We start from the raw sequence: 24,425 nt of genomic DNA on the forward strand, positions 1-24,425 counted from the left end.
ATATTAATGGTAATATTAGTAAATTACATTATGATAGTGATAATAATACTAATAATATTTACTGTTAATACTTAGTAATAGCAATAATAATAATGATAATATTACTTATACATATAATCATCTTCTAATGTTAGTATAATAATAATTATCTTATTAATAATTAATTATAATCATAGTAGTAACATTAATAATAAGAATCATAATAATAACAATAACAAATATAATGATAATAATAATACTTGTAATACTTAGTGATGTTACTGAGTAATAACAAAAGTGATAGTAATATTGGTTCTATTATTAATTTTAACATAAAAATAACACTAATTAATAACAACATTAATAATAATAACAATAATAATAATAATAATAATTATCATAATAACAAAAGAAAGGAGGACTACCTTTAAAGGAAGCTTTATAAAAAAAAGAACCGTCCCAGCCCGGGCTCGAACCCCCGACCCTTCGTTAAACCAAAACACTCTAAACCATTGAACTGCCATTGCTTTTCTGATTTAATCCCATCTTACATCTATATATCATATACCTATCTGTGTTCAAGTTCTTCTTCTTTTCCTCAATTTCAAAGTCGACCAGGATCAACCCAATATAATCATAATTAATCCTTTTGAATTTAAGACTATTAATTCAAACAGAAACGTCTGAGATTCAATTGACTTGAATTATTTAACAGAGAATAAAAAAAAAATAATACCGTCGGGTTCTTGAGTTCATGAACTCAATGTTTGATTTTGATTTTAAGATCGTTTTGGACAAATCTTAAAACACGAATCAGATTATAAATGACTCCTGGAAACTTTCCCAATCATCAATTTAATCTAAAACACAAAAACGAATGCGAATTTCTTGATGAACACATCGATTGACTTTTGAAACATAAACTTTGACCTTAAAATTTGGATGAGACTTGAAAGATTGAAAGCTGTAATTTTACAAATATGTTGAGTACAAGATTCTAAATAAAACTGCATTAACAGATTTTCTATTTCAATTCATTTTCTGACTTTTGAATAATCGAATCAAGAACAGGAGACCGACTGGTTTATTGGGTTTTCTTTTAGAAATTTCAATTTGAGAAATACTGTAAGGTGTTAATTGATAAGGATAATTAAAAGCACTAAATGTGTTAATCAATTTTATCGAATAACTTGATTATTACTCAGCCAATTTGATCGACAGGTTCTAAAAAAAAAATATAAAAAAAATAGAAAAGGCGTACGATTCCTAATCTAATTGGTTGTATCTGTGATTAGACTTCTTAATTGGTACTATCTTGAAGACATAAGGATCAATTTACCACAGCTGATACCGATGTGCAACTGAATACTACAACTCCTGTATTTTATATATCTATTTAACCGTAATTATCTATATATCTGCATAAATATTAATGTATAAATATATAATTGTGTTTTGTATATATATATATATATATATATATATATATATATATATATATATATCAATATTTATATATTTGTATTTAATATTTATTCATGTATATAGTATTGATTACATAATACGTTTTTGTATATATATATATATATATATATATATATATATAATAGTATATATGTATCGATACATCTGTTTTTATATATTTGTATATATATTTTCTGTATGTTATAATTGATCTTTTAATTAATAAATATAGCTATAATAATACTCTTAATTATATAAAAAAATATTAATAACACTTTATCATAATATAATAATATTATTGATAATAATGATATCTATAATTATTATTATTATTAATGATAATAATATTAATTTATAATGTTACTAAATTTTTTAATAATAATCTTATTAATAAGACTAAATAAAGTAATACTATAACATTTTATATTTATCACACTTCGTATATATTTATCAAAATTTTATTTTAACTTGTAATTTTTAATATATTAATATTACATGTTATTGTTTATGAAATCTTATAATTTATATTATGTAATAACTTATATTGAGTAATAATTTCTTATTTATATAGCACAGTATACAAATAATAAATATTAATAGAAATCACATATATACATATAGATTCATAATAATATCATGTATCTAATTATATATACATACTTAATTGTTTATTATTTTATATATTTAATTCTAATTAATTAGAGTTTTATTTTATTAACTCAAAATATCATATATACACTTTTATATTTATATTTTTACTTACCTATTTACTTACGCACAATGGTTCGTGAATCGTCGGGAATAGTTAAAGGTCAAATGAATATACGAGATAGCTCAAAATTTTTGTGATTCAATTTAATGGACTTTGCTTATCATGTCAAAACCATATAAAGATTAAGTTTAAATTTGATCGAAAATTTTTGGGTCGTCACAGTACCTACCCGTTAAAGAAATTTCGTCCCGAAATTTAAGTGAGGCGGTCATGGCTAACAATAAAAATGTTTTCATGACAAATATGAGTTGATAAATTGAGTTTTACCATCATTGAGTGATATAGCTATATCAATTTAGTTTTTGTGAAGAGTACGAGTGAAGCTATTACAAAAGAGGGAAAATGAGTAAATGCAAATTCGTCTTAACCGATGACGTAGTCACGGTTGATTTCCTAAATTCAAGGAATTTAATGAAAATCTTCGAAATCTATATAAGATTTGGTTCTTCGGGATTTAAGGAAATTAGGATTCGCTTTAAATGCGATCATCCGTTTTGATTGCTCTGTCGGATATTTCACTATAAATTAAACTCTTCCATTCCGTTATTCTCACCATTCTTATACTTTCCTTCTTAGTTCATACATCCAAAAGATGGTGAAAATGCTTAATCCAGTTCTAATCCTTGATATTTTCCTAATTAACATTTCTGTCATCCTTCTTTTCAATCTTCCACCAGAAAAATCTGTTTACTTCTACTATTACCTTGAGGTGATACTATTCTTAATTATACAGTGTCTTTATATTGCTATCCGTTCCCATACCCTACAAGTGTGGGATTGGGTATTGTTGTTGTTGCTGTTTATATTGCTATCCGTATTAATATTCACGGTTTGTAATTTCTGCATTGTTGTTGGATTTTATATTTTCTCTTATATTTTGGAGCTCTTTGCCTTTTTATTCTCTTCTCGACCTCTAGTAAAGCGAGTAATGGTCCAGAATTCGTAAGTATGGAGTTTCGAATGAACTTAATGTTCTAAACAAGAAAGAACGTAATAGCACAATCTTGATTGGTTAAATTACCAGACATCACGGAAAAGATAGAACTATCAAAGGAATATGTTCTTGATATGTTTAGAGATTAGGTAGAATGTAAGAGTCGTGTAATATGGCACATGATGACGTTATAATCTGTGAATCATCACGTTCCATTAGAAACTCAGCATGACTTACTGTAATATAATCATGTTGATCAAGTGTCATTATATTATATTAACTCATGCATCAATTCCCAACACTACTTCAAAAACATTCATAGTTTAAACTCGAAAGTTTACAGAATATAGAAACTAATAGTTTCTTATATGATGTAACACTGATAGTACGAAGAGATAAATGACTTCAGATAAGAATAGTTAGGAAAATATCTTCAGAAATATCGAGGATATTTATAATGAAAGATACGATGATGTCTTAGAATTTCTAATATCGATGGATGATGATGAAGATTGTCTGTAAAAGTGTAGAGTTAGGAGTAAGGTATTTGTTAATGACTTCAGCAGATACTGAATCGTTTGAATTCTTTGAAGGCAGGCTTAGTCTTCGTGATTTGTCCACGGCCTCCTTCATAGGTTGCTCAATTCGTTTTCCAGTTCCAACTTTTCTAAGCATTTCCAACATACTATTCTTTATTATCAAACTTCTGACTGTTAAGGTCGTTTATAGTTTTTGCTGCTTCATTCAGCTTTTTCAAACTTCAGAGTATTGATTCGTAGATTAGGTGCTTTACAGAATTTCATAATGGAAGATCATAATTCTAAGAGATAATTGTTATATTTATGCATATAACTGTTGATGTAGAAACGCTGCGAGATTCAAAATACTGATTGCTAATTCTCGGTAATTAGTATGGCAATTCTCGTTATAAGATGTGGATGAGTATATGATAGGGTTTTGATGAACAAATATAATGATTTTTCGAAAAGACTTAAGCCAATGAGTAATGAAGTTGCTTGTAAATTTACTGCTAATGTGGTGGAATACAAAACGGTTCTCAGGTAACGATGATGAAAAGACAACGTGTATATCAAGGTTATAATAAGGCTAGTCCGACTGAAAGTCGAAGTTATCTCGCTGGAGCTGTGACAGAATTGGCTAATTTGGAAAGATATTGCAAAGTTATTTTCGGTAATAACAACGCCAAGGAATTATAAATTAGTTTTAAACTTCTCCTTAGGTTCCAAGAGTTTTTCCCAGGTGCATAACTATATGCATAAATTTTTCCTTCCGTAGATGAAATGCGGTTGGTTCATCCTCTCGATTGAAGTGTTTTCAAGAATCATGAAAGGTTTGAACGTAGATTGCAATCTTCAAGATACAAATGAGGTTTAAGATGAAATCAAGTGGCAAACTTGAAGAAATGTTTAGTTTCATATGTTATAATCAATATTTTAATTCATTTTAATTCTCCAATGTTATTATTCCACAGTCGATAGTCCACAGTTAACAGTCCAATAATTCATATGTAGTTTAATTTATAATATTCAAATTAATTAAAACGTATCGTGACCCGTGCACGTCTCAGACTCGATCACAACTCAAAGTATATTTATTTTTGTAGAATCAACCTCAACCCTATATAGCTAACTCCAGCATTACTGCATATAGAGTGTCCATGGTTATTCCAAATAATATATATAGATGCGTCGATATGATATGTCAAAACCTTGTATACGTGTCCTGATATTTAAATGCGTAAATAACAGTATTTAAATGACGATAAATAAAGTGCGTAAAATAAATAACAGAAATTAAATGACGATAAATAAAATTGCGATAAATAAACTGCGATAAATAAAATGTAATATGGAATTAATCAGTTAACTAGGAACAGTTAGCGTGGATTCTTATCAAAATTCTTCTCATAGTTAAATTGTTTGTTTCTAACAAATTTTATTTTTGTCCAATGTTTTCTTCATTATGCCACTTGTTGGATTCTGATAGGTCTGATAATGCTAAAAACGAACATATATTTCATAGCATTATTCCTCAAGAAAGACAAGCTTTTAGTTGCAATTGTTCTATTTACAAGTGATATTCGTTTAAATAATAAAAGGTGAAGACAAAAGACAGATTCGACGAATTGAAGACGCAAACGACCAAAAAGCTCAAAAGTACAAAAGACAATCAAAGAGGTTCCAATTATTGATAAGAAACGTCTCGAAATTACAAGAGTACAAGATTCAAAACGCAAAGTACAAGATATTAAATTGTACGCAAGGACGTTCGAAAATCCGGAACCGGGACCAGAGTCAACTCTCAACGCTCGACGCAACGGACTAAAAATTACAAGTCAACTATGCACATAAATATAATATAATATTTAAATAATTCTTATAATTATTTATATATTATAATAAATAATAAAAACCGTCGGCAAGAAAGACTCCAAACTGGACTGAGCTGTAATTTCAATCTCCGCGACTCGCGGAGTTTGAAGGCCAAAAATGCCGCGAGTCGCGGAGCCCCAAGTTTTGAAAGTCCCTATAAAAGCAACCGAATTCTGAGCATTTTTCATCATCTTTTTTCTTCTCCTCATTCATACGTAAAATATATATATATTTTTATAATTTATATTTTAATTTTAATTATAATTCTAATAATAAGGGTATGTTAGCGAATGTTGTAAGGGTGTAAGTCAAAATTCTGTCCGTGTAACGCTACGCTATTTTTAATCATTGTAAGTTATGTTCAACCTTTTTACATTAATGTATCGTAGCTAAGTTATTATTATGCTTATTTAAAATGAAGTAATCATGATGTTGGGCTAATTACTAAAATTGGGTAATTGGGCTTTGTACCATAATTGGGGTTTGGACAAAAGAACGACACTTGTGAAAATTAGACTATGAGCTATTAATAGGCTTTATATTTGTTTAACTAAATGATAGTTTGTTAATGTTAATATAAAAATTTACAATTGGGCGTCCCTATAAATTACCATATACACTCAATCGGACACGATGGGCGGGGTATTTATATGTACGAATAATCGTTCATTTAACCGGATACGGGAATGGATTAATAGTCACTAGAATAATTAAAACATGGGTGAAATTATGTTCAAGGACACTTGATATAATTGATAACAAAATATTAAAACCTTGGGTTACACTCAGTCGACATCCTGGTGTAATTATTAAACAAAGTATTAAAATCTTGTTACAGTTTAAGTCCCCAGTTAGTTGGAATATTTAACTTCGGGTATAAGGATAATTTGACGAGGACACTCGCACTTTATATTTATGACTGATGGACTGTTATGGAAAAAAACCAGACGGACATATTAAATAATCCAGGACAAAGGACAATTAACCCATGGGTATAAAACTAAAATCAACACGTCAAACATCATGATTACGGAAGTTTAAATAAGCATAATTCTTTTATTTCATATTTAATTTCCTTTATTTTATATTTAATTGCACTTCTAATTATCGCATTTTTATTGTTATTGTATTTAATTGCACTTTTAATTATCGTACTTTTTAATTATCGCAAGTTTATTTTATCGCACTTTTATTATTCGCAATTTCATTATCGTTATTTACTTTATGCTTTAATTTAAGTCTTGTATTTATTTTTAATATTTTACATTTGGTTTTAACTGCGACTAAAGTTTTAAAATCGACAAACCGGTCATTAAACGGTAAAAACCCCCCTTTATAATAATAATATTATACTTATATATATATATTTGTATTTTTATAAAAGTAAACTAATATAGCGTTAAGCTTTGTTTAAAGATTTCCCTGTGGAACGAACCGGACTTACTAAAAACTACACTACTTTACGATTAGGTACACTGCCTATAAGTGTTGTAGCAAGGTTTAAGTATATCCATTCTATAAATAAATAAATATCTTGTGTAAAATTGTATCGTATTTAAGAAGTATTTCCTTGTAAAATTTAATAGTATTTTATATACACCTCGCGAAACATCAAGTATTTTTGGCGCCGCTGCCGGGGAACTACTCTTAAAAGCCGAAAGCGCAACGCTAATATATAAAAAAAAAATTTTAGTTTACTTTTATTAAAATTCATTTTTTATAAAAATACGTTTTAAATATTCGAAAATATAAAAAGAAAAACAAAAATATGGGTATTTTTAAGATTTTGATAAATATTTAAGTTTTATAAAGTTTCTTTAGTTTGTAAAAATATAAGTTTTATTTAATTTATTTTATAAATATATTTTATAAATATAAAAAACCGAAAAAAATTATATATATATATATATCTAGCTTTAAGATTTTTATTTATAAAATTATAAAGTAGTCTATTTTTTTTTTCTAGTTTTGTTTTAAATATAAGTTTTTATTATACACATATTTTTTTTTATATAAACAGAAAAATATAAAAACAGAAAATAAAAAAAAAATAAAAAAGAAAAACGCGTCGAATTTTAAACCTGTCAGTTGAAATTTGGAACCCCGCGAGTCGCGGGGTTTGATGCTTTGAATACCGCAAGTCGCGGAGATAACCTGACACACCGACAGAACCCTAATCAGGCATTAATTACGAATAATTATTATAATTATTAATATAAAACCCTAATTAGGTTTTAATTAAATAATTATTTTAGTTTTTATTAATATTTTGTTTAATTAGTTTAATTAATTTGTAAAATTAGTAGTTTTAATAAATAAATAATATAAAAATAATATTTTTATAAAAATTGTACTTTTTACAACTTTTTGTATATTTTTTCCTTTTTTAATTGTTTTAGCGTAATATTTGTATTTTTAGCTCATATTTAGTTTTAAACTTAGTTTTTGCCATAGTTATTTTTACTTCTAGATTTTTAGGCTTTGCCGTAAAATCCCTTAAGTGCTTTTTATTTAGACTAAGATTTAGGTGCTTTAGAATTTTGCGACGCCTTTTTAAGTTTTAGTTTCTTTTTAAGTTATTTCCATTTGGGATATAGTTTTTCCTGTAAGCTTTAATATTTTTAGACACCTTTTACTATGTACCAATTATCATTCCAATTAGTTATCTCAATTTGCGATTATAATTTTAAGTTAGTTGTAGTAATAAGGTTAGGTTAGTCAAGTATTTTTAATTTTTATAAGTTTCTTTTATTTTTCCGTCACCTTTTATTTTTCAACCATTTTTCTTTTTCGACCTTTTTCGACGAACTCTTTTTCTTTCTTATTTCTCGCTATTCTAGTTTTAGGACATAGATTTTTATTCTACTTCTTATCTAAATTTCTTAAAATTATGAAAATTTATTTTAAGTGGTTAAATTGATAGACATCAAAATTTTCTGGTTCGTAGTAATAGTTGGATTTGTACGTGGACCGGGTTATTGGAGCCAAACAGTCCTCAATTATATTGAGACCAAACGAATCCTGCCCATCTGCTGCATCTTTTGGCTATTCGAAACGTGGGCAAAATCAGAAAAGTCTATTGATTGGATAACTTATTATAATTTTTCTTTCCTTTTAAAAACTAATAGGATATTCAGTGAATGCACCGAGCAAGACGTTCACCACCTTTTGTACGTTCACCACCTGTAACTAGATCAAGACATTTAGCAAATATTACTGCCGTTGATTTCTCTTTAGAATCGTCATCCAGTCGACCAAGTACTTCAGTTCAAATTTCCGATAATCCATTTTTTGAACCCGACCTCACAATTGAGAATCCGGAGAATATTCAGGAACGATTCGTAGATCCTGAACCACTAAACTTTCCTCCGGAACCACCAATCATTCAAACAGAGATTGTTGAGGAACGAACCATTAAATCAGAATCATCTAGTGATACCGATTCAACAAATTCAATTATGGATAATCTGGAAGCTTTAAGTATGGAAGACCAAATGAGAGCTAAACGCACTGGCCAAGGTCACGCAATTACTCATCCAGACATTAATGCGCCAGATTATGAAATCAAAGGACAAATTCTACACATGGTGACTAATTAATGCCAATTTAGTGGTGCGCCGAAGGAAGACCCAAATGAACATCTACGTACCTTTAATAGGATCTGCACACTATTTAAAATCCGAGAAGTGGAGGATGAACAGATATATCTCATGTTATTTCCCTGGACTTTAAAGGGAGAAGCCAAAGATTGGTTGGAATTGTTACCTGAAGGGGCGATCGATACATGGGACGTTTTAGTTGAAAAATTTCTTAAACAATTCTTTCCGGCATCTAAAGGCGTAAGACTTCAAGCAGAAATTGTTACGTTTACACAGAAACCAAATGAAACTCTATATGAGGCATGGACAAGATATGGAAAGTTGTTAAGAGGATGTCCGCAACATGGTTTAGACACCTGTCAGATAGTACAAATATTCTACCAAGGATGCGACATCACTACAAGGAAAGACATAGATATAGCAGCTGGTGGTTCTATTATGAAGAAAACCGAAACTGATGCTTACAAAATTATTGATAACACTGCTTCCTACTCACATGAGTGGAACCAAGAAAAAGATATCGTTAGATCATCTAAAGCAGCTAGAGCCGATTCTAGCCATGACTTAGATTCCATTTTCACAAAGATAGATGCTGTGGAGAGACGAATGGAAAAGATGACTAAAGATATTCACTCAATACGAATTAGTTGTGAGCAGTGTGGAGGACCGCATTTGACAAAAGATTGTCTCAGTATTGAATTAACAATGGAACAAAGAGAGAATATTTCATACATAAACCAAAGGCCTGGAAATAATTATCAGAATAATTATCAACCGCCAAGACCGATTTACAATCAAAACCAGAGTTATAACAGAAATATTCCATACAACAACCAACAAGGTCCTAGCAATCAACAAGTATCCAATAATACTTACAACCAGCAAAGACCTAATTTTCAAAACAAACCACCACAATAAACCGATGATAAAAAGCCGAATTTAGAAGATATGATGACGAAGCTAGTTGAAACTCAAACGCAGTTTTTCACATCTCAAAAACAAACTAATGAACAAAATGCTCAAGCATTTAGAAATCAACAAGCTTCTATTCAAAATCTGGAACAAGAAGTAAGTAACCTAGCAAGGTTAATAGGTGAAAGAAAACCGGGAAGTCTACCTAGTGATACAAATGCTAACCCCCGGAATGAAACAGCTAAAGCCATTACCACAAGAAGTGATACAACACTTAAACCACCTGAAATACCTGTAATTTCTGATGAAGCTATTCCTACTCCACAAGAACCGCAACCTGATCAAGATAAGGAAAAAGAACCGGTAGTTGAAAAGGTTAATGAAGATAACACAGCTAAGGATAAACCTTATGTTAAACCATACCAACCACCACTTCCTTACCCGAGTAAAATGAAGAAAGAGAAACTTGAAGCCGAGCAATCCAAATTCTTGGATATGTTTAAACAGATAAATGTAAATCTTCCTTTCATTGATGTGATTTCAGGAATGCCTAGATATGCTAAATTCTTGAAAGATCTATTCTCAAATAGAAAGAAAATGGAAGAACTCTCGGCTGTTACCATGAATGCTAATTGTTCAGCAGTGCTGTTGAATAAGATACCAGAAAAACTATCTGATCCAGGAAGTTTCACAATTCCATGTTTTCTGGGTAGTCTTAGTTCAATAGAAGCATTGGCAGACTTAGGTGCTAGTATAAATCTAATGCCATATTCACTATATGCTAAACTAGACCTTGGAGAATTGAAACCAACCAGAATAAGCATACAACTAGCCGATAGATCAATAAAATATCCTAGAGGGATAATGGAGAACATGCTAGTTAAAGTTGGTACTTTAGTATTTACAGTAGATTTTGTTGTTTTGGACATGGAAGAAGATTCTCAAGTTCCTCTCATATTAGGAAGACCATTCTTAAACACGGCTAAAGCAATGATAGACGTGTTCGGTAAGAAACTGACCCTAAGTATAGAGGATGAGAGTGTTACCTTTTCAGTTGATAGAGCAATGCAACAACCACAATCTGCAGATGATACATGTTATTATATTCAAACTATAGATGCACATGCAGAATTATTAGAAGAATTTCCAGAATTACAAGGAACAGGAGAATGTTCTTTAGGAGAAGGTAATGAACCAATTGATGAAGCTGAAATATTAGCTACACTTATAGCTAATGGATATGAACCAACAACAGAAGAAATTCAAATGCTAAAAGAAGAAGACAGATATCGATATAAATCATCGATAGAAGAACCACCGAAATTAGAGTTAAAGCCACTTCCAAACCATTTGGAATACGCTTATTTACATGGTGAATCTGAATTACCTGTAATAATATCGTCTTCTCTTACTGAAAATGAGAAATCACAACTCATTTCTGTGTTGAAATCTCATAAACCAGCCATTGCATGGAAGATTCATGATATTAAAGGAATAAGTCCTTCGTATTGCACACATAAAATCCTTATGGAAGAAGGTCATAAAACATATGTGCCACGCCAACGAAGACTAAATCCTAATATGCAAGATGTAGTTAAGAAAGAGATTATTAAACTGCTAGATGCAGGTTTAATTTATCCAATTTCTGATAGTCCATGGGTAAGCCCAGTTCAATGCGTGCCTAAGAAGGGTGGCATGACTGTCATTACAAATGAGAAAAATGAGCTTATTCCTACTAGGACTGTAACAGGATGGCGTGTATGTATTGATTATAGAAAATTAAATGACGCCACCAGAAAAGATCACTTTCCCTTACCTTTCATAGATCAAATGTTGGAAAGATTAGCCGGAAATAGTTATTATTGTTTTCTAGATGGATTTTCCGGATATTTTCAAATTCCAATAGCACCCGAAGATCAAGAGAAAACCACATTCACGTGCCCTTATGGTACTTTTGCTTACAAACGCATGCCATTTGGACTTTGTAACGCCCCAGCAACCTTTCAAAGGTGTATGATGGCGATTTTTCACGACATGATAGAAGAATGCATGGAAGTATTCATGGATGACTTTTCAGTCTTCGGTGATACATTTGAATCATGTCTAGTTAATCTGGAACGAATGCTTATTAGATGCGAACAATCAAATCTAGTACTTAATTGGGAGAAATGCCATTTCATGGTTAAAGAAGGCATCGTTCTTGGACATAAAATTTCAAAAGAAGGAATTGAAGTGGATAGAGCTAAAGTAGATGTAATTGCTAAACTTCCACATCCCACCAATGTTAGAGGAGTTAGGAGTTTTCTAGGGCATGCCGGTTTTTACCGACGTTTCATAAAAGATTTTTCTAAAATTGCCACTCTTATGAATAAACTCCTAGAAAAGGATGCTCCATTCATCTTTTCAGATGAGTGTATCAAATCTTTTAATATTCTTAAAGAGAAACTCACTAATGCGCCGATCATGATAACACCAAATTGGAATCTACCATTTGAACTAATGTGCGATGCAAGTGATTTTGCAATGGGAGCCGTTTTAGGACAAAGGATTGAAAAACGATTTCAACCTATATATTATGCTAGTAAGACGTTACAAGGAGCACAAACGAACTATACAACTACTGAAAAAGAACTCCTTGCTATTGTCTTTGCTTTTGACAAATTTCGATCATATCTCGTTCTAGCAAAAGCGGTGGTCTATACCGACCATTCTGCTCTTAGATACCTATTTTCAAAACAAGATGCTAAACTAAGATTAATCCGTTGGATCTTACTCTTACAAGAGTTTGATATTGAAATCCGAGATAAAAGAGGAGCAGAAAATCTCGCCGCTGATCATCTTTCTCGTCTTGAAAATCCCGAATTAGAAGTTCTAAATGAATCGGCCATACAAGACAACTTTCCTGATGAATATCTATTGAAGATAGATTATAAAGAAATTCCATGGTTTACAGACTATGCAAACTACTTAGTTTATGGATTCCTTGAAAAAGGATTATCGTACCAAAGACGAAAGAAATTCTTCAGTGATATAAAACACTATTTTTCGGAAGATCCACATCTGTTTAAAAGTTGTCCCGATGGAATAATACGCCGATGTGTATTTGGAAATGAAGCCAGTAAAATATTAAACCATTGTCACACAGGACCAACAGGAGGGCATTATGGGCCTCAACTAACAGCAAGAAAAGTTTATGATGCTAGATTCTATTGGCCTACAATTTACAAAGACGCACACCTTCTTTGCAAATCCTGTGATGCTTGTCAAAGGGCCGGAAAAATAAGTCAAAGTGATGAAATGCCACAACATGTCATCCAAGTATGTGAAGTATTTGACATTTGGGGTATTGACTTTATGGGTCCATTTCCAAAATCTCATAATAATCTATATATACTCGTAGCCATTGATTATGTATCTAAATGGGCGGAAGCACAAGCTCTCCCAACTAACGATGCACGAGTTGTAGTCAATTTTTTAAAACGTCTTTTTGCAAGGTTTGGAACACCGAAAGCTTTAATAAGTGATCGGGGTACTCATTTCTGTAATAATCAACTTGAGAAAGTTCTTAAAAGATATGGAGTAACTCATAAAATTTCCACCGCATATCATCCACAAACAAGTGGACAAGTTGAAAATACAAACCGAGCTTTAAAACGTATTCTAGAGAAAACCGTAGGATCAAATCCGAAGGAATGATCCATTAAATTGGAGGCTGCACTCTGGGCTTTTAGAACAGCCTACAAAACTCCAATTGGAACCACACCTTTTAGACTTGTTTATTGAAAAGCATGTCATCTTCTAGTAGAAATTGAACACAAAGCATTTTGGGCTTTGAAGACATGTAATCTTGATTTACATGAAGCTGGACGTCTACGATTAAGTCAACTAAACGAATTAGAAGAATTAAGACATGAAGCATACGATAATTCGTTAATCTATAAAGAAAGAACGAAGAAATGGCATGATAAAAGAATCAGAAGTTCAAAAGAATTTAAAGAAGGAGACAGAGTTCTTCTTTTCAATTCACGATTCAAGCTATTTCCTGGAAAATTGAAATCAAGATGGTCTGGACCATTCATAGTCAAAAGAGTTTTCCCATACGGAACAGTAGAATTGATAAATTCAAATGGGAATGAATTTAAAGTTAATGGTCACAGAGTTAAACATTACATACATGATCCGATGGAAGTTGACAACGAAGTTAATCATAATTTCGACACCACAGCTAACTAAGTGTGGGGAGAATCAAGTCTTTAAAGGATAATATGTATTTCTGTTAGAGTTAGATTGTCTGTTTTCGTGTAGTTCTCGAAAATGGAACCCGAATGGTCTTTCCCTAGCAGACCCTAAAGAACTAGTCTTCTCCCCCCATTCTGAATTTTTATTTTTTTTTAGGTTTTTACAAAATGAAGACTGCCTGTGAACTAAACCATGGTCTAATGCTACACGCTTTTATCACTAAACGTAATAATGACATACTACCGAGTGAACTAGTATCAGTAATCAGAGAAAGAATGGACGAAGTTAGAAAAGAATCCAGATGCGAAGATAATAAGTTACAATTTGGTAAAGGAAAATCAAAATCCGCAGCGAAAAGAAGAGCACGACACCTAGAAAGATGTCACAAATGCGGAAAATGGTCACATGGAGGTAAATGTTCAAATAATCAAACCTATTCAAACACCGAATTTGTTACTTTATGCAGAGACGGACCGTTCATATGTTTAGAAGAAAAGACACTGAATGCTCGAGGTTACGCCCATGTAGCTATGGAAAACCATTTAAACCGACTATCTTATGAATGGGATAGATCATATAACTAAGAAATCTATTTCACAGGTATGTCTGAACAGTTTTTATTTTATTTTTTTTATTTTTAACCTTTTGATAATAAACGCTAATTTGTTCGCTAAAAAGTATTAAATTGGTATTGAATAAAATTAGGTTTGGCGACCGAAATTATTGATATCATTCAAAAATTTATTACATCACTGCGAAATTTAACGTTTATTTTTAAGGTATAAATATCTTTAATCAATCAACCCAAAATATTTCAAAAATTCGTCATGAGTTAAATTAGGTCTTGGAACCGAAATTACTTTACCGAAAAGAGGGGCGCATATTTTTGATAATATTTGATTGATTAAAGTGGGATAAAAAGCCAAAAAGATTTTTAATTTTATTTTTACCATGTTTTTAAAATTAATATTTAAATCTTAAATTAATATTGTAAACTTTGTAAAAACAATATATTTAAAATTGTAAATATTTGAAAAATTAATATAAGTTTGGTGTGAATTTATAATATGAATTTTTAAATTAAGTTTAGTGTAATTTTTTAATTTTTAAAAAATATGAATTTTTAATTTTATACATTTTAAGTTTTAAGTTTGGTGTGAATTTTTAATATTAATTTTGAATTTTATATTTAAATTGTGTGAATTTAAAAATAAAAATTTACTTTATCTCATTAAGTTAAAAATATGATTTTTAAAATTCGTCGTAAGTTGAAGACTAGGTCTTTAAACCGAAATTGCTTTACCCGAAGGAGGGACGAGAACTTTTATTATCATTATTTTTAATCTTATTAAATTAAAATATACCAAAAACATTAAAAAAAAAAAAAACTCAAAAATCTTAGCTTTTAAAACAATCGCTACAAAAAGACAAATTTTAAAATTTTGTCGAAGGACAGACTAGGACATCGATCCGAAACGACCTCGTCCTAAATAACAAGGGAAACAAAATTTTAAAAATTAATTACTTAATTATTTTATAAGTTAATGATTATATAAAAAAAAAAAAAAAAAAAACCAAACTCCGCGACTCGCGGAATTTGAAGGCTTAAATGCCGCGAGTCGCGGGAGGACCGAAATACAGAAAAAATAAAAAGAGCTGCAACTGATCAGTCCACACAAAACCCACAGAAAAAACTGCGAACATACTGCTGCAAAAACCCGAAAAATACACCCCAAAATCACAATTTTTAACCGTTAATCACCAAATTTTTTACTAAAATCATGTTGAGAAGGATGCTATCTAGGAATTACTCAAGAAAAACGGTAAATTTCTACACCTAAACACCATTTAATCCGAAATTTGGTATTCTTGAGCAATTTTTTCCCAATTTGATTTTGATGCTTTTTAGTGTAATTATGCTTAAATTGATTATGTATTATGCTTGTATAATCTAGATTGATGCTGTTTAACATGATTAGAAGCCTTAAACTTCAAATTTTGAGTAATCTAGGGTTTGTGTTCTTGAGCAAATTTGGGGCTTTTTGATGTAAACAGGTTATGGCCGATTTTTGTCATGAATGGTTGCTAAATTAAGTAGTGTAACATGTCTAGGTAGTTAAATGATACAAACTTTGAGCCTAAACATGATTTTGAGAATTAAAGTGGACTTTTTCAAGTCTAAAATTCATGAACTTGATTTTTGAGAGATAATGCCATTTGAAACTTGTTTAATTGCTAGTAATGATTATTTTGACATGTTATTTGAGTTGAATGCTTATGAACTTGGCGAACATTTTCGTATATGCTTATTTGAAAAAGTGTAGATTTTGATGAAAATATGAAAATAAGCTTAAGTTTGATATAAATTGATCATGTCATTGTAATTATTTTGATTGATGATTTTGCTGACACTAATGCATATTTGGATGCACAAAAATTGTGTTTGATGTGTTTTGCAGACTGAAAGGGGTGAATCTGCATCCCAAGCTCGCAATGCTCCTGCTGAGAATACGGAACAACAGGAGGTGGATAACTACTACAAGCAGGATATACCTCATCCAGTCATGACCATTTCTGATATGCACTTGGAAGATTTGCACCCGAACCTGAGATTTGACAGACTTTGGATAGATTATCCAAAGTACCAAAGGGGTTTGCATACTCTTCATTCTAAGGTTGTTGAAGTACCGAGGGTCATAGAATGGGGACCCTTAGAAGCTGTAGAATTGGCCGGGCCAATTAGGGAATTACTTGTACAGAGGTATGGTAATTCTACTTTTAATGACTGGTACGTTTATTCACCATGCGTAGACCTGTATATAAAGTATGGTGTGAAGAATTGTTGTGTAGTATAGAGTTGAATGATCGGGTTGCTAGTTTAACCGATCGTTCTTTTATTAGATTTTTGTTAGGCGGTTCGATGCGCCACATGTCTTTACTAGACATGGCTCAGGCTTTACGTATATATACGCCTTGTAGCGACCCCGACAAATCGTCAAGTGACGGCGTCGGCTACGTGGGTCCCATTACCTGATTATAAGTCTTTAAGATAACGTTTGACCAAAATATGTCGCCTTCATTTCAAAATAAAGATTGTTTCAAAGTTTATAAGAATTGTTCAACCAAAAGTTAAGTTACAACGTTATAAGTACGATTGAAGTCTAGGCGACACGGTCTAAAGTAAAGTCAAAAGACGCTCCATGAAATGCATGTATACTCGACATCGGATGCAAGTATCAAATAGTAAGCGGAAGCATGTTTCACATATCGTGCAAGACCTGAGAAAAACATAGAAATCTGTCAACGAAAACGTTGGTGAAATCATAGGTTTAAGTAAGTAAGTACAAGTGAACCACAAGATTTGCATCAATGAAATAATAGTAATACATTCCAAAAGTTTGTTTCACGAGCACCCAATTATCAATGCTTAACATTTCCTTCCATTGAACCCCATCACTTAGTGCTAGAACATACACTGTTTCTCGAAAATATATTTCATTCGTAAACGGTAGCGAACCGTTTGAATGAGGGTTTGTCAAACCCATATGGATCCATACAACATAAGTTCTCGCTTACACCCGGCAAGTGTAACTAATGATAATCGAATTGAGGATTTTATTCTAAACTCGTATGTAGAATGTTTGTTTTCCTGTACTTGTGTTCACTTAGTAAAGAAATGTTTATGTTTTCTCATCCCAAATGTAAGTTCAAAAAGAGTAAAAGTGGGACTATGATCTCACCTTGAGTGCAAGAGTTAATAAAGTACTTCAACAAGTAGACGCGTGCAAAGACAAAGCTAGTCTTGACCTAAACATATAGGTTATATCAATAACGGTAAACACAAACGGTCAAAGATGTCCAATTAGTCCTATGGCTCGTTACGACTCGATTATATTAGCATGTGAATCAAATTGTCAAGTTTCATGCAAGATACTAGTAAATAATCATGTTAGAAAGGTTGCATAAGTATTTGGTTAAGTTTGACAAAAAGTCAAACTTGGTCAAAGTCAATGAAAAGTCAACACGTTCGGGTCGGGTCCCGAACTATTTTTCTAAGCTTAGAAGTCATATATGAGCATGTTGGCCAAGTTACATGTTAATCGGAGGTGCGTAGCATAGCAAACATTTTTCGAAATTTGACAAAATAGGTCAGAATCTGACCACGGCATATGCCGCGCCGCGGCCAGATGTGTCGCGCCGCGACATAACACGTGGTCTGGCACCTGGTCAGTTTCAAGGTTCAAGTCTTGGTCAAAACTTCAAATAACCATAAAACGCAAACCGTAAACAACTAGAAGACGTATCTTATACCGTTGGAAAGCTCTTTTGACAAGGAACACAACTAAGCACTTATCATCAAACGACAACATCATTTACAATAGCCGAAAACTCATCAAGTGATCATTAAACGTTCATTTCAAGGTTTCAAGTTCATCAAATGCAATTTGAGTTTCGGGAAACCAATTCACACATATGATATGCCGTTTTGAAGGTAATGAAACATACATTACAACTAAACACTAATAATTAACATTCCATGGCATTCAAGCATCCAAAAATTCATGTCAAGAACTATCAAACCCTAGTCAAACATCACAAAATCAATATTCATGTTTTTGAAGTTTTCTTAATCAACCTACGCATCAAAACGAAGCTAGTGATACTAGTAACACAATTAAAACATGCACTTTAACAATCTAACAACATTAACTCATCCAAAATCAAGGATTAAGCACACCCATTTCAAGTTCATGCTAGTTACTCCAAAAACAACAAATCGAGCAAACCAAACATATATTCATGTTAGACTCGAGCCATAGACACTAACTAACACCATTTCAAATCAAAAACACGAATTTAGAGAAAATCTAGAGTTTTAGAAATGTTACCCAAACGAGATGAAGTTGGTATCAAATTGTAGAGGATGAAGAGAGGATTCCAAATATGTAATCGGATTTGTTGTGAGCTTCCAAGATTGAATTTAGATGATGAATGAATGGAATGGGTTTGTGTGTGTGTTCTTGAGATGGAGAGAAAAGGGATGAGGGAGATGATGGAAATGGATGAAATGGGTTGACTAGTTGACCTAGTCAACTAGTTTGCCCATTTGGCAACTCCGGTCCCTCGAGTTTAAAAGCGGGTGCGGGATTTAACCGATCGAATATTTTTAAAACGCAAGTTAACAAGAGATGTTATAATTAAATGACGGAATTATTATGAACGTTAGTCAACGGAAACTACGAATTTAAATAACGAAAGGTATTATTTAAAAGAAAAAGACGGTGTTAAAAATAAATTTAACGGAAAAACGCGGGATGTTACATTATCCACAACTCAAAAGAAATTTCGTCCCGAAATTTAGTTGGAAGTAGTAGTCGATATCTCTTACTCGAGACTTTACGTTGTCAATGCTATGAATAAGTGAAAGTACGTTCTTGAGGGTTCTCATGAATTTGGATAGTCAGGGTTTTACGTTGCATTAAGGTTCGGTTTTTACGATCCCCAGTTTTAACTGGTTTTCCTATGAAGAGAAGTTTGTCATCGATAGTTGATGTATCCAGCAGGATTGCACGTTCCTGTTCCGCAGGACACGTTTCTAAGTTTGTTGCACGAAATGTAGGGTAAACGGAAACTTAATTGAGTCGGAAGTTCTAAACGGTAGGGAGCGGTTCCAATACGCCCCAAGGTTTCAAAAGGGTTAACAATGTCGCGGGTTTAACTTTCCCTGATTCCCGAAACGGATTACACCCTTCCAAGGTGCGGGTTCTCAATATTACGCGGTTACACACTGGGATTTGTGAGGTTCTCCTCTAAGTTTGGTATAACTCTTCTGGCAACAATGGGTTGTCTCGAGCCCTTCTCGGACTTGAACGATCTCAATTGTTGTTTCTTGATGGAGTTCAGATTTCGGTGGTTGATGCTTTGGTTAAATGAACAGGGGTATGACATTAGCGGTCATATAAGGTTTCGAAAAGTGCGCGTGAACACACGAGTGGTAACTACTGTTGTAAGAGTGATCTACTAAAGGTGACAATACGAGTTTGTGAGATGTCTTTCCAAGACGTAAATCGTTCGTTTGCTCGGTTCGTCAGTTTGTGGGTGGTACGCGGTACTCATGTCTAAGCGGGTTCCCAAGGTTTCTTGTAAAACTAGAAGTGAAACGAGTATTTCGATACAGAATAATTGACAAAGATATACCGTGTTGGAATAGAATCTCTTAAGATACGTTTGAACAAGTTAGTTAGGGTTCGAGAAATGTTCGTTAGGACTATTCACCCTCGTGGCGAATACTTATGTAATATGAGGAGTTTCTCTATCCATGGAGAAATGTTACAAGGAGTTTCTTTAAACGGAAATGCGAACGGTAAAGATAGTAGTGAAATGAGGACTTAGAATAGGATGAGTTTACATCTCGAGGTTGCTATAACGTGCCTCTAGTTGTCAAAAGTTGAAGTCTGAAAGAGAAACGAGGTAGTACACGTAGTTGTATAGTTCGGGGTTGAATAATAGTTGACCGATTATCAGAAACACAAGGGCGTTAAGTCAAAGAAGAGTGAAGTATCGTTGGATTGTGTGTTATCTTAATTTCCAGTAATATCAGACGGTAACGGTGAAATAGCAGAGCTATGTATCGTGGTACGCGATAACGAGAAGATTGATCGGATCCATAAATAAGTATTCAAATTCTCCGTGTAAAATAACGAATTTCAGCTTCCTTGATTTCGAGTCGAGAGGGGTTGCCTTTCAGGCGTTCACGTAGAAGTATTTCTATATTTGAGTTCCATTTTGTGCCACACGAATTTATCTAGTAAGGTTGGTGTGAAGAAAAAAAAAAATAAATCACGTTCAAAGTCCGGACACGAAAAATGTTTAATTCTTTCCCTTAGTACGTTAACGAGGTTAAAGGACGAGCGATACGGGAAAAATTGGAAATTAATCTTTGGTAATAATCGCGAGATCCAAAATTTTACGAATACAAGTCGGAGTCGTGAGGGTTTCTCCAAAATTAATTAAATAAATAATTTTTTTTTTTTTTTTTTTTTTTTTTTTTTTTTTTACCTTGACCACTAATAACATGGTTTAGAATTTGGACTTTGTTTAACCAAAATTCTCACTTGGAGAATTCGGCATAGAGTTGCTCTTTTCTCAAGAGTTCGAGCGTAAGACGGAGACGTTGTCCGTTTTTCCTTTCCGCTTGAATAGCTTAAAACATCAATTATAAGTACGGTAACGGATTTGTCTAGATAAGTTTGCATACGCGGTTCCGGAGGTCTATGAATACGGGCGGAGCCTTAGTTAAACTGAACGGCACTAAAAGAAATTTATAACTATCGTAGCGAGTTCGGAAAGCGGTTTAGGAGACATCTTCTCCCTTAACCCTCAATTGATGATAACCAGAATGAAGGTCGATTTTAGAATATACGCGAGATCCGTGTAACAGTTCAAGAGGTTGTTGATACGGGAAAGAGGATATCGGTTCTTAAACGGAAATCATTTAGTTCACTAGAATCACATATATGTGGGGAAAACATTCTCTTCCTAACGTATAGGTTTTGGGCTCCCTAGTTCTATAGATGTCAAATCAAAGTTCAAATTACCTACCCAATAAGTCTAACGTACTCCCTCCGATAAAATTTATCGATACGCAATGGTTTCCCGTTGGTCACTTGAATGGCGTAAGTAATATCTAGGGGGAGGGGTGGAGTGCAAAGAGTAGGCTCCAAAGCCTTGGATACAAAACATTTATCGATACCCGAATCGGATAAACATGAAACATAAGAGTCGTTGAGAAGGAACGTACCCGTAACTAATTGTCGTTCCGGGAATCCTATGTGTTAAGGTTGAAAGCTCATTCGCGTACATTAGGGTGGGCGTTCTTCTTGGGACATGCATTCTTAAAATGACCCAGTTGTCCACATTCAAAACAAGCACCCCTTCTGCGTGCACTGGGCACCTTTTTAGCGACGGGGGTGGCACCCTTACAACTATGGGCCACATGGCCACTTCTTTGACACTTGATGCAAAATGGTCCGCCACATTTTCCATAATGATGTTTGTGGCACGTGTTGCAAAAAGGTCGTGTTCCAGCATAATTTTTCCTGCCGCCGGGGGTGAAAGGCTTCTTGGTGGAGTCGTTGTGGTTGTGGTTGCTTGATGGAGAGGCTTCCTGTTTTCTTTTGTTGTTAACTGGTTGGGCCTCGGCCGTTGGTGCCAGCGCTTCAATTTCATCCACCGTTTTTATAAATCGGCGGGCTATCATCACAGCCTCTTGTAGGTCGGCGGGTCTTAATGGCATTACCCCGTGTGGAATGCTCTTAGGGAGGCCATCCATGTAAAACTCAACTCCTTGGGGCCCGGGAGCCCGGAGGTTTGGACAAATGGAGGTTAGTTCGGCAAACCGTTGATTATAAGCTTCGAGGTCATCTCGGGCTATTTTTAAATTTCTTGGCCCCTGTTCGAGCCTTCGAGTCTCTTCGCGCGGGAAGTATTCGGTGATCATTCTTTCTCTTAATTCGGCCCAAGAGAGTGTAAGGGCTTCATCGATACCCACTGATTGTACGTACTTGTTCCACCACGAGAGAGCAATGCCGGTGAAAGTGAGGGTGGAAAACTTGACCTTATCTTGGTCCCGACAACCGCTTATACTAAAAACGGCTTCTGTTTGTTCGAACCATCGGGTGAGAGCAACCGGTCCTTCGGTTCCATTGAAAGTGGGAGGATTGTACTTCATGAAGTTTTTGTAGGAGCACCCCCCGTTTGAATTACCGACCCCATGATTGTTGTTGTTGTTGGAGAAGTGACCGGCCACTGCCTCTCCCACAGCGGTGGCTATCATTCGTTGAAGAGCTTGTTCGAGAGTTTCGGGAGGGGTATTGTGTTGATGTTGGTGAGCCATTGTTCCTTCATGACACAAGAATACCGTTGTTTAGTATTATCAATAATACTAATCGTGATGTGGAAATCAAGATAAAGAGGAAATTTTTCCTTGACTCGCCTTAAATTCTTTATGTCATAATGTCGGAACGTCCATGTGAATCACCGTAATATAATCCCGGAAATTATATTACCCTGATTTACATGTGCATTTAACATTACTTTATAAAGTCAAGATGGCGCGTCAACAAAATTTATCAACGTAAGATCAAGATCGAATACGAGTTAGATATGATAGAAGAGTTCGAGTATAAATGCACAAATAGTCAAGTAATTCCTACTTCAATCTATATGCCGGTTGTAGTCTAGATTCACCTATGTACCCTATGACTCGGGGTGAACACAAATGAACTCTAAATCCCTACAACCAAGGCTCTGATACCACCTGTAGCGACAGATGGGGTAGAAACCCACCCAGTGCCTTTCCAGCTAACCGCTTGGTGACCACTGAGTGTACCTCAGACACTGATTTTACAGCCCGCATTTCTGCCAAACTGCCAACCCTCAAATTCCAAGGGATCGCAAGGGGTAAGAGCCAATGCTTCGTCACAGGTAACACTGTGAGAACCCCCTCTACGATTAACCCGCCAAAAAGCATAGTCCGTATGAGTGCCCGGCCTGACAGCCGGCGCGCGTGACTACCTTTACGGCTAAGGTTAAACCAGCTCTGATACCACCTGTAGCGACCCCGACAAATCGTCAAGTGACGGCGTCGGCTACGTGGGTCCCATTACCTGATTATAAGTCTTTAAGATAACGTTTGACCAAAATATGTCGCCTTCATTTCAAAATAAAGATTGTTTCAAAGTTTATAAGAATTGTTCAACCAAAAGTTAAGTTACAACGTTATAAGTACGATTGAAGTCTAGGCGACACGGTCTAAAGTAAAGTCAAAAGACGCTCCATGAAATGCATGTATACTCGACATCGGATGCAAGTATCAAATAGTAAGCGGAAGCATGTTTCACATATCGTGCAAGACCTGAGAAAAACATAGAAATCTGTCAACGAAAACGTTGGTGAAATCATAGGTTTAAGTAAGTAAGTACAAGTGAACCACAAGATTTGCATCAATGAAATAATAGTAATACATTCCAAAAGTTTGTTTCACGAGCACCCAATTATCAATGCTTAACATTTCCTTCCATTGAACCCCATCACTTAGTGCTAGAACATACACTGTTTCTCGAAAATATATT

Source organism: Rutidosis leptorrhynchoides, chromosome 6, assembly GCF_046630445.1.
Source record: "Rutidosis leptorrhynchoides isolate AG116_Rl617_1_P2 chromosome 6, CSIRO_AGI_Rlap_v1, whole genome shotgun sequence".
Lineage (NCBI taxonomy): Eukaryota > Viridiplantae > Streptophyta > Magnoliopsida > Asterales > Asteraceae > Rutidosis > Rutidosis leptorrhynchoides.